Source organism: Carassius auratus, chromosome 31 (assembly GCF_003368295.1).
Source record: "Carassius auratus strain Wakin chromosome 31, ASM336829v1, whole genome shotgun sequence".
Classification (NCBI taxonomy): domain Eukaryota; kingdom Metazoa; phylum Chordata; class Actinopteri; order Cypriniformes; family Cyprinidae; genus Carassius; species Carassius auratus.
In genome coordinates, this window is record NC_039273.1 from 8,652,435 (window position 1) to 8,662,460 (window position 10,026).

Consider the following 10,026-nt stretch of genomic DNA (forward strand, 5'->3'; position numbering starts at 1 on the left):
GAAAGATTATGTAAAGTCTCTCTCAGGTCACAGAGGTACAGTTTGCTACTCACATGAATGCTGTTGAGTTGAATATGTCTGTGGATGGGAATTTATAAAAAAATAGTTACCATGCCATGAAAAGCTTCTTTTTTTTTCACAGACCCAAGGCCACATGCGTCATTGGGATGATTATTAAGGTAAGCTGTTCGGATCTCTGCAGATCACATTGAAAGCGAAAAGAATGTTCTGTTATGAATATGTTTTTTTAAAAAAAAATTTTAATCATCAGCGTTTAGATGTTTTTAAAAGGTTAACGTTTCACCTCTCAGTATCAAATCAAAATTATTTTACTTCAGCATGTTTGCAAAAAAAAAATACAACTTAGTAAAATGGTAGAAAATTATGTAAATTTGCTGTTTTTTGGATTTCTTGCAGAGCTCGAATAACAGGGTTACACAATTTAAAATATAATAGAAGTATAATTCGTAAGTGTTCAAACAAATAATGGACATATAAGTTTAATTTTGATGGAAATGCAATCTTTAAATAGGCTTATTGGCGGCATTATGTAACCGAGACCTCATCTGTGTGTTTCAGGACATGTATTTTGAAGGAAATTTATTATTTATTTGTTTCACATATAAATGAGTCGTACCTAAGTACCTGAGTCGTATACTTTTTACCCACATAGAAAATAGCTTAACTGCAAATGAACAGACTTTTAATTCATTCTTAAAGGAATAGTTCACCCAGGCCATCCGAGTTTGTTTCTTCATTGGAAAAGACTTGGCATCACATCCCTTGCTCACCAGTGGATCCTCTGAAGTGAATGAGAGAGTTCAAACAGCTGATGAAAACAATCTGATGTAATCCACATGACTTAATCCATCAATTAATTTCTTGTATAGTGGAAAACTGAGTGTTTATAGTAAAACAAATCCATTATTAAGATGTTTTAACTTTAAACCATTGCTTCTGGCCATAACATGAGTCTGTTATCCATAAAAATGCTTTCTTCAGATGAAAAGTCCAATCCCTGTTTGCCTCTCACATCAAAACCCACCAACATATTTGTTTAGAACTGTTATGGACTGTTTGTGATTGCAAAACATGCTTAATCTGTTCATATTTATCTCCCGATTCAGACGAGATGGAGATGAGATTACTTTTTCACTGGAGAAAGCAATATTATGGATAGAGGACTTGTATTTTGGATCAGTTTGAAATTAAAAACATCTTAATGAATTTGTTTATTACAAAAACAGCTTTTTGCTTCAGAATATTTTAATTGATGGACTGTCGTGTTAATTACTCGTGTTTGGATTCTGACGGCACCCATTTACTGCAAAGGATCCACTGGTGAGCAAGTGATGTAATGCTAAATTTTTCCAAATCTGTTGTGATAAAGAAACAAACTTATCTATACCGTACATCTTGAATGGCCTGAGAGTCACTTAAATCTCAGCAAATGTTCATTTTTAGCTCAACTGTTCCTTTAATGGAATATGATGATATAAACTACAGTATGACTTTGCTGTTATATAATCTTTTTAAAACTTTATTTAAAAAATGCATTCTGTCGTCATACTGACAGCTGCGACACAACCAGCACTTCACATGCCTCGTATTGCTTGTGCAGCTCAATTAACATGCCTGGGTATGAAATATGCATCAACTCATTAATCTATAATATACTGTATAACAGTACATATTCACGTGCTCTGCTATACTGTACATATCTACTTTTCAGTTTCATGTATGTACTGTGAGGTTGCTGATGTACACAAACTATGCCAGTGATCTAAATATTATTTCGATTTTATCGGAATTTTTGCTACACACACATTATATTACATGTATTACATATATGTAATATAATGTAGCAATATATATATATATATATATATATATATATATATATATATATATATATATATATATATATATATATATATATATATATATATATATATATATATTATATTATATTATATTATATTATATCATATCATATTATATAGTGGGTTTTTGTTAAAATCATCCCAATTAGAAGAACCAAAGACTTAAACTTTTTCAGTCTGTGTGCACTGAATTTCTTTAATACATGATTTTCACAATTTGAGTTGAATTACTGAAAAATAAATGGACCTCTCCACGACATTCAAATTTATTGAGATGCCCCAGTATATATTCTTTTTCTGTTCAGAATACAGTGCTACCTTTCAATTGTCTATAATGGACACAGATGCTGTTCCCTTGCATGGTGCACAAAAGGAAAATGATAGTGTGTTTTATTTGTTCTAAATAAATTTTTTTGTAACATTTTTTCTTATTGTTTTATCTTGTATTTTGCTGCAGCTAGTTCAAAATAATTAAATACTAAGACAAAAGTGACATTGACAGTGTCTCTCTATTATTATTCTCTATTTTATTCTTTCTTTTGCTGTCTTCATTTGCACAAAGTGTCTTCAGTAGAGGTTTTGTGGCCTGGGCTCTTAATTTTTTTTTTTTTTTTACATTTTTTTATTTTTTGCTCAAAGCTGGTATATTGCAGAGTTGTACGAAATACACCGGAGAAAAGCATAGGAGACAGCTGCATTTCTCTATTGCTTCTTGACAGATTTACTCTTACTTCTTAGGGCTGTTACTAGCAGCTGTAAAAACTCTGTGAAGTTCACATGGATATAGTATCAAGATGCTCTTTGTCAACCCCCCCCCCAATTCAGCCCACAAAAGTGCATTCATTCTTTGGATTAGGGTGGGTGTGATGACTTAACACTGCTCTTAGGCATTCATATGCTACCTCAAGGCCATTGTTGGTGGTGCTTAGTTTATTGTTTATCGCACATGAATCAGCTTTATTGTGCAGATCTCATTTTGCACCGCTTTATTGTGCTCCGTTGTCAACAAATTTGGATTGCTATCCATGTTTACAGGATTTATGCTTGTCATTGCAGTGGGATTTGTTTGTTAGAATATACATGCATCTATTATTTTGTCAGTTTGTCAACAGGCTTCCAGAATGAATTTTGGATTAAAAGAATACACTAACAGTGCTATTTTTAGTGAAGCCAGTTATTGGTTTGTGTGTGTGACAGAGAGGGAGAGAAAAATAGCAAGTGCTGATATATGATCTTTTCCAACATTGTGCAAAGATCAAACTTAAGCCTCAAATTAAAAATATGCAAAAATGTTTTTAGCTGCCATCAAAAGGTCAGTCTGCCCCCAAATATTTCAATGAGAGTATAGTATTACTTTAAATTACAGTGTGCTTTCCTTTTAAATGTAAAGAAATTGTGCTTGAACAATTTCACAAACATTGTGCTTACTGAAGCATTACCATTCTCTCTCTCTCTCTTTCTCTCTGGGCTGTATTGTTTTCAACAATCTGATGCATTTAAATGTAATGTCATAAACTGCATGCTGACACAAGCAAACAAATGAGATACAGCAAGACTCATCATGTTTTAAATTAATACATTTGTATTTCTTGCTATTGTGACCAGCATAATAGATAGTTGGCTAACATGAACAGATGCTGGGAAATCTGCTTGCCCAATAAGTGTTAAAGGTGGGGTATGCAATTTTTTTATAAATGCTTCAGAAAACTGATTCAGGCCTAGTATCAAAGCAAACTTATAGCCAATCAGCAGTAAGGGGTGTGTCTACTCATGATGTGAAGTAGAGAGCGTTCAGTGCACAGGATGGACATTAGCCAAGCCAAGCGACAGAAAGATAGAGATGGCAAATAAAAAATCAAAAGAGGAAAACGTCTGCAGAACAAACAAAAAAAGGCTTAAAGCAATAAGGCAAAAAGTAGGACCCGTGTAAATATCGGATCAGCTTTCCAGCGCTGGAGAGAACACAAGGAGCTTGAAGGCCTGCGATCGGATGCCAAGGTTGCGAGGTTGTCTCTTCTCAATAGGTGAGTAACACCGTGTCTGCACCACAACAGCTAAAGTCTGTCTACTACACTGGATGCAACAAAGTGACCGTTGAAAAGCATTTGAAATTTTTGTCAATACATCATAGATAGAACTTAGCAGCAGTTTTTCTGTCGGGGATTTGTCGTGACATGCTACACTGCATCTAGTGTAGTGTATAGATTTGTATATATATCTATGGTGTAGATGCATCACTGATTATAATGAGTTCTGTATTTTGTTGCACCACGCCACTTGTGTCCAATGTAGACATGATATAACATTGGTTTTGCTTTTTTTCATAGAACTAAAGTTCGATAATGTATCGATTTTTAATTATCTTCATTCGTTTTTTTTTTTTTTTAAGCCAATATTTTTATATATAGGTGTGTTTAATTTTTAAACACTCCGCATATTTCACATTTAACTGTATTACATTTTAAACTTATTGAACGTTTTAATATTTTTTTTAATCGATATCGATACCTGATTTTAACATTAACCAACATCCTTTAATATATTTATTTTGAGCAAGGAGAACGTTAAAGTTTACAAATGCCACTTAACTGTTTGCACCTTTAACAATATTTATTATTATTTTCATAGATGTTTTGTACTGTAAGTAGATTCTATATGTGAAGTTTACAGCCTGAGTCACAATTTAATCTGGAAGACCTACAGTACCGACTGATGATCCAGGCAGAGTAAATGGTTAATTCTATTACATACACTTCATATCTGCACTTCCACAGATGTACACACACACACACACACACAAAACACTCATCTTCCAAGGACCCTGATTTGGTTTCTGTGCTTATCACCATGGCAACCTAGCTTTGACGCTGAATATGTTGGATGGCAAACAGAATTCTTTAGAAAATCATGTTGCTGTATCAATTGATTTCAAATTCCAGAAAACATATTTGCTATATTGTGAGTTAAGGAAACCAGTCAACCATCACCACTGGGAATCAGAATGCCAGCTAACTCAACACCTGCTGGAAGTGACAACTTACAAGACGAACATGTGACATTACATTTAAACACATTTTAAGCAAAATATGCTGCCATTAAAGAAATAGTGGATTTGAAGGTCTGGTATGAGTGGTGTGCTAAGCTAGTGCTGTAGGAAACAACATGATTAAACATTTACAGTCTGCAGAGAGGCCAGCTACATTTCACAGGTGGGACAGAAGTGCTTGAACCAAAAATTCAATGCACACACCATCTCTCAATGTCCCTCATATGTTGCTTTCACTCATTCAATAAGCAAGTCCTCCATTCATTCCTTCCTACGATGCAGCTTGTGCACTTAGGATGCAATTCAGCAAGCCTTTTTTGATTGGCTCTCTCCCACAGTCAAAGAGCCATTCCTGAAAATGCATCAATAAAGTTACATTATCAGAAAAACATATCTGATTTCATTTCTGAACTTAAACAATGTATTATCAGCATACATCTGAAGCTGTTCACATATGATATGGTATAACTTCACACCACCATGAGTCAGATACGTTTACGCAATATTAACGTTAAGATTCAGGTTATGAAATATGTGTCTTCTGCTGTGATGGAGAATGTGCCACTCTTCATGGCACTGGACGTAACTGGGACATCTGTGTTGTGGTAACCATGACAACATGTGAGTTTGTCATCTACAGTGGCAAAGCTCTGAGGGGATTGAGCTCATGATGCGGAGTCTGTACCAAACACCCACCCACATAAACACACACACACACACACACACACACACACACACACATACACATATGGCACATGCAACATACTACGGTTCTGGTTTAAGCCACAGTAAAAGCATCTGATTCTTATAGGGTGTTATTTAGAAAGGTTGCAGGTTCGATTTTCACCATATGATGCACTTTAGTGCCCTTTTTGAAATAAACTGTGTCACTTTGAATAAATGTCTGCTAAATAACTACTTAATTAACTGACTATGTATTTGTAGGTAAACAGTAAACTTTTTTCTGATATTATACTCAAATAGGCAAAACATTACAGGGTGGCAGTATGTAATATCAGTTTGTTCTTTGCCAAGACCTTCATTTCTCAAACAGTTTCTATTCTGCTACTGTAAGGCCATTAATTATCTCCCACTTTGTTGCAGATGCTTCCCCCTCCCGAAAGATTTTTATTCACAAAACTGTGATAGAGACAGTTTGTTCCTAGCAAGTCGAGGCTTGTTAGCTGATACGTTTTGCTCTCTCCTCTGCGCTCCGTCATGATGCTTGTAGAAAACTATGAGACAATTGTTGTCAAGGTAACAAATCATCTTTACAGAACTCATAATGCAAATAGCATTTAAAAACTAGGGTCAATAATGTCAGATTTGGCTGAAACACGTTTCTAAAAAATATTTCTGATTCTGACTGTGCTATTTATAGATGGAAAATACTGGATTGAAATGAATTCAGATACCTGAAAACTAATCGAATCTCAAAACCTAATTTCAAATTAGGTAAAAAAAAAAATTAAATAAAAAAGAGAAAAAAAGTCTCCTCAGCACCATCACAAGCCCCTGCTGGCAAACTCCTAACCACTTGAGAGACCTCTCAAGCTGTCTTAAATAACTGATAAGAGTGATTCTTAGCTTTAAGAAATTTGTTAAGAAATTTGAAAGAAGGATTACATTTTATGAATTCTAATGAATTCTCAGCACTTAAGACAAAATTGCACTTTGAGAAGCTTGATAAATATGGACCCAGGCCCTTTCTTCCAGAACATGCTTCACAACTCCTTTTTCAAGCTCTTGTTCTGTCCATGCTGGACTATTGCAATGCTCTCTTGGCAGGTCTTCCAACTAGTTCTATCAAACCTTTACAATTTATCCAGAACGCGGCAGCAAGAATGCAAAGAATGCACGTCACACCTTTGTTTATCAATTTGCACTGGCTACCAAAAGGTGCTTGCATTAAATTCAAGGCATTACTCTTTGACTCCAAAACCATCACTGGCTCTTCACCACTTTACCTAAATTCATATTTCAGACTTATGTGCCCTCTAGAAGCTTGAATTCTGCACGTGAATGTCGCTTTATTGTGCCATCCCAAAGAGGCACAAAATCACTTACACAGACGTTTTTCCATCTTCAAGATTAGGCTAAAAACACATCTCTTCCATCTTTATTTTACTCTCTATCTCTGACACTCTCTATACTAATTCTATTATTTAAACAAAAGACTTGCACTCTATTCATTTACTAACTGCTTGTCTTCTTAAAAAAAAGAACATGCTCTATTCTTCTTTTATTCTATTTGTTTTTTTATTATATAATTTAAAAAACTTGCTACGTGTTAAGCTAACTGAGAATTGTTATAGCATTTGCACATCTTTGCTCACTTTTGCTCTTGATTTTAATTGCTTCCATTGTCCTCATTTGTAAGTAGCTTTGGATAAAAGTGTCTTCTAAATGACTAAATGTAAATATTTCGTTTCATTGTGAGTTTAATGACTGAATGTGTCTCTCTGTCTCTCTTATTCACACACACGAACACATTGGCGTCTGTGAGGATGACGCCACTAATGAAACAACTTTGCTGTGCCACATCAGAGTCCACCCACGTTGTTGGTATATGGCACAGGTGGCCAGCCCCAACACGGTTTACCAACCAACTGACTCACAAATACTCTCTCACCAGCTCTCTATCTGTCTCTGGCATAATCAATTATACCCAGAGGTAAAGCATTATGAATATTTATCAATCCACAATCTTTGAAGTTTCCAAACCTGAGCATTCACCCATCACAGACTTTCAGCAATTGTCATGAGGTAAAAAAATAAAAAATAAAGTTAATAATTTAATGCGTCCTTGCTGAATAAAATGATTACATTATTAATTTCGTAAAAAAAAAAAAAGTTTTTATTTAGCAAGGAAACATTGATCACAGAAGTAAAAGATGTATCAGTTTCCACAAAAATACAAAGCAGCACCACAAGAAATATTCCAAGTCAACATATCACAATGATGTCTAATTCATATATATATATACAGTACAGACCAAAAGTCTGGACACACCTTCTCATTCGAAGTGGGGAAGTCGTGGCCTAATGGTTAGAGGGTTGGACTCCCAATCGAAGGGTTGTGGGTTCTAGTCTCAGTCCGGACGGAATTGTGGGTGGGGGGAGTGCATGTACAGTTCTCTCTCCACCTTCAATACCACGACTTAGGTGCCCTTGAGCAAGGCATCGAACCCCCAACTGCTCCCCGGGTGCCGCAGCATAAATGGCTGCCCACTGCTCACAGTGTGTGTGTGTGTGTGTGTGTGTTCACTGCTCTGTGTGTGTGCATTTCGGATGGGTTAAATGCAGAGCACAAATTCTGAGTATGGGTCACCATACTTGGCTGAATGTCACTTCACTTTCACTTTCACAAAGAGTTTTCTTTATTTTCGTGACTATGAAAATTGTTGATTTTTATATATATATATATATATATATATATATATATAATTGTGTATGTTGTATAACCTCCGTTAAATCTAAAATATAAATCTAAAAATGTCAGGGTTGTTATAGATTTAAATGACAAAATTGTGGGCTGACTTTCTTTTATTTAACGGGATGAGATAATTCTCCAAAATAACAGTCTTTAAGACTCATTTATCCAGACCTTTGTCCTTATCTGTTCTCTCTTTTCTAATGTAAGGTTGAATTAAAAAATTACATTAACAATTTCCTTTGCGGATCATTTCAAGATTACATAATGCTCCTTTGAACAGAGGCTGTGGCACCCATAAGGGCAGTTTTGTTTGGGAGTATATTACAGAGATAATCATCAGGTAGATAATGTATAAAGCAAACAAAAAATGCATAACAATTAAATATTTGACTTTAAAGATAATGACACAAAATTTACAATAAATGGAAAAACAGCAGAGATATATCACAAATATATTAAAAAGTGCCAAACATAATCACAAAGTTAGCATTAAACACTATTTACACATAATCACAAGATGTGGAATCACCAAATTTATGAAATAAAGATAAAATAATTAAATAGTGATTATTTTACCATGTAACTGTATATGATCAGGCTCCCATCCTTCAGAGTGTCCCATCACCGTCATACTGAACTGTTACTTACTGTTCCTGCCACATCAGTTTGTGTCTTGTCATTTCCTGTTAATTATGTTTAACCCATGTGTTTTTAAGTCGAACCATGCCTTGAAGGTATGACTAAGGGTTTACTGTTTTTCAAGTTATACCCACTAAGAACACTGACCAAGATAAGCACACTGTTTATAATAAGGTATGTGTGAGAAGAGCTTCAGTCAAGTGTAGTGCAGCTGTCTCTTTTTGCACATTCCTGTCATGCAGTACCCATGGACCTCTGTTTTATGATTATTTTATGCTTATTTATGCTTATTCTTGAGTTAAATTTAATGAAGCTTTTCTATGAATGCATACATAAGACTTTCAGAAATTAAATATCTGGTAAAATTCTGGCCCTTTAACATTATTAAATATCTTAATTTACCTACACAATGGCAAGAAAGTAAATAGTATGAAAAGTTAGTAGAAAGATTGAGGTTCTTTAATATTTAAACTTTAAAAGTTATTTTTAAGCTTTTGCCTTTATTTTACAGGACAGTAGGGGGCTAATTTTGGGACATGTCCGAAGTAGATCCCAAACATGCATCCCCAACTAACTTTTGAAAGTTTTGTACTATCATAGCAGTTTCATATACCTATACTGTCTGTTCAATTGATTTCCCCATTAAAACAATCACTTCCAAGAAACTGGTTTGTTTTTTTAATTTATTTTTACTAGTCTAATCCAACCAAGTAGTAAACTTATTTCAAATGTATGCCTTTTTTATGTATTTTTTTTATTCTAATTTAAAATGTGTAATATTAATGTGTAATATTTCATCCAGTATTCTTGCCTCTATTCTCCTCATTTGTAAGTCGCTTTTGATAAAAGCTCAGCTAAATGACTAAATGTAAACATATCAGGGATAAGAAAATTTAATTTATAACACAGGTGACTCTTTAAATGGGAGCTTTTTACTCTGATAATTCACCCCCCAACTGTTTTCGACCATTTTGCTGTTTTGAGGGCGTGTGTGTTCTCTTAACTGGCCATAAGGCACACCT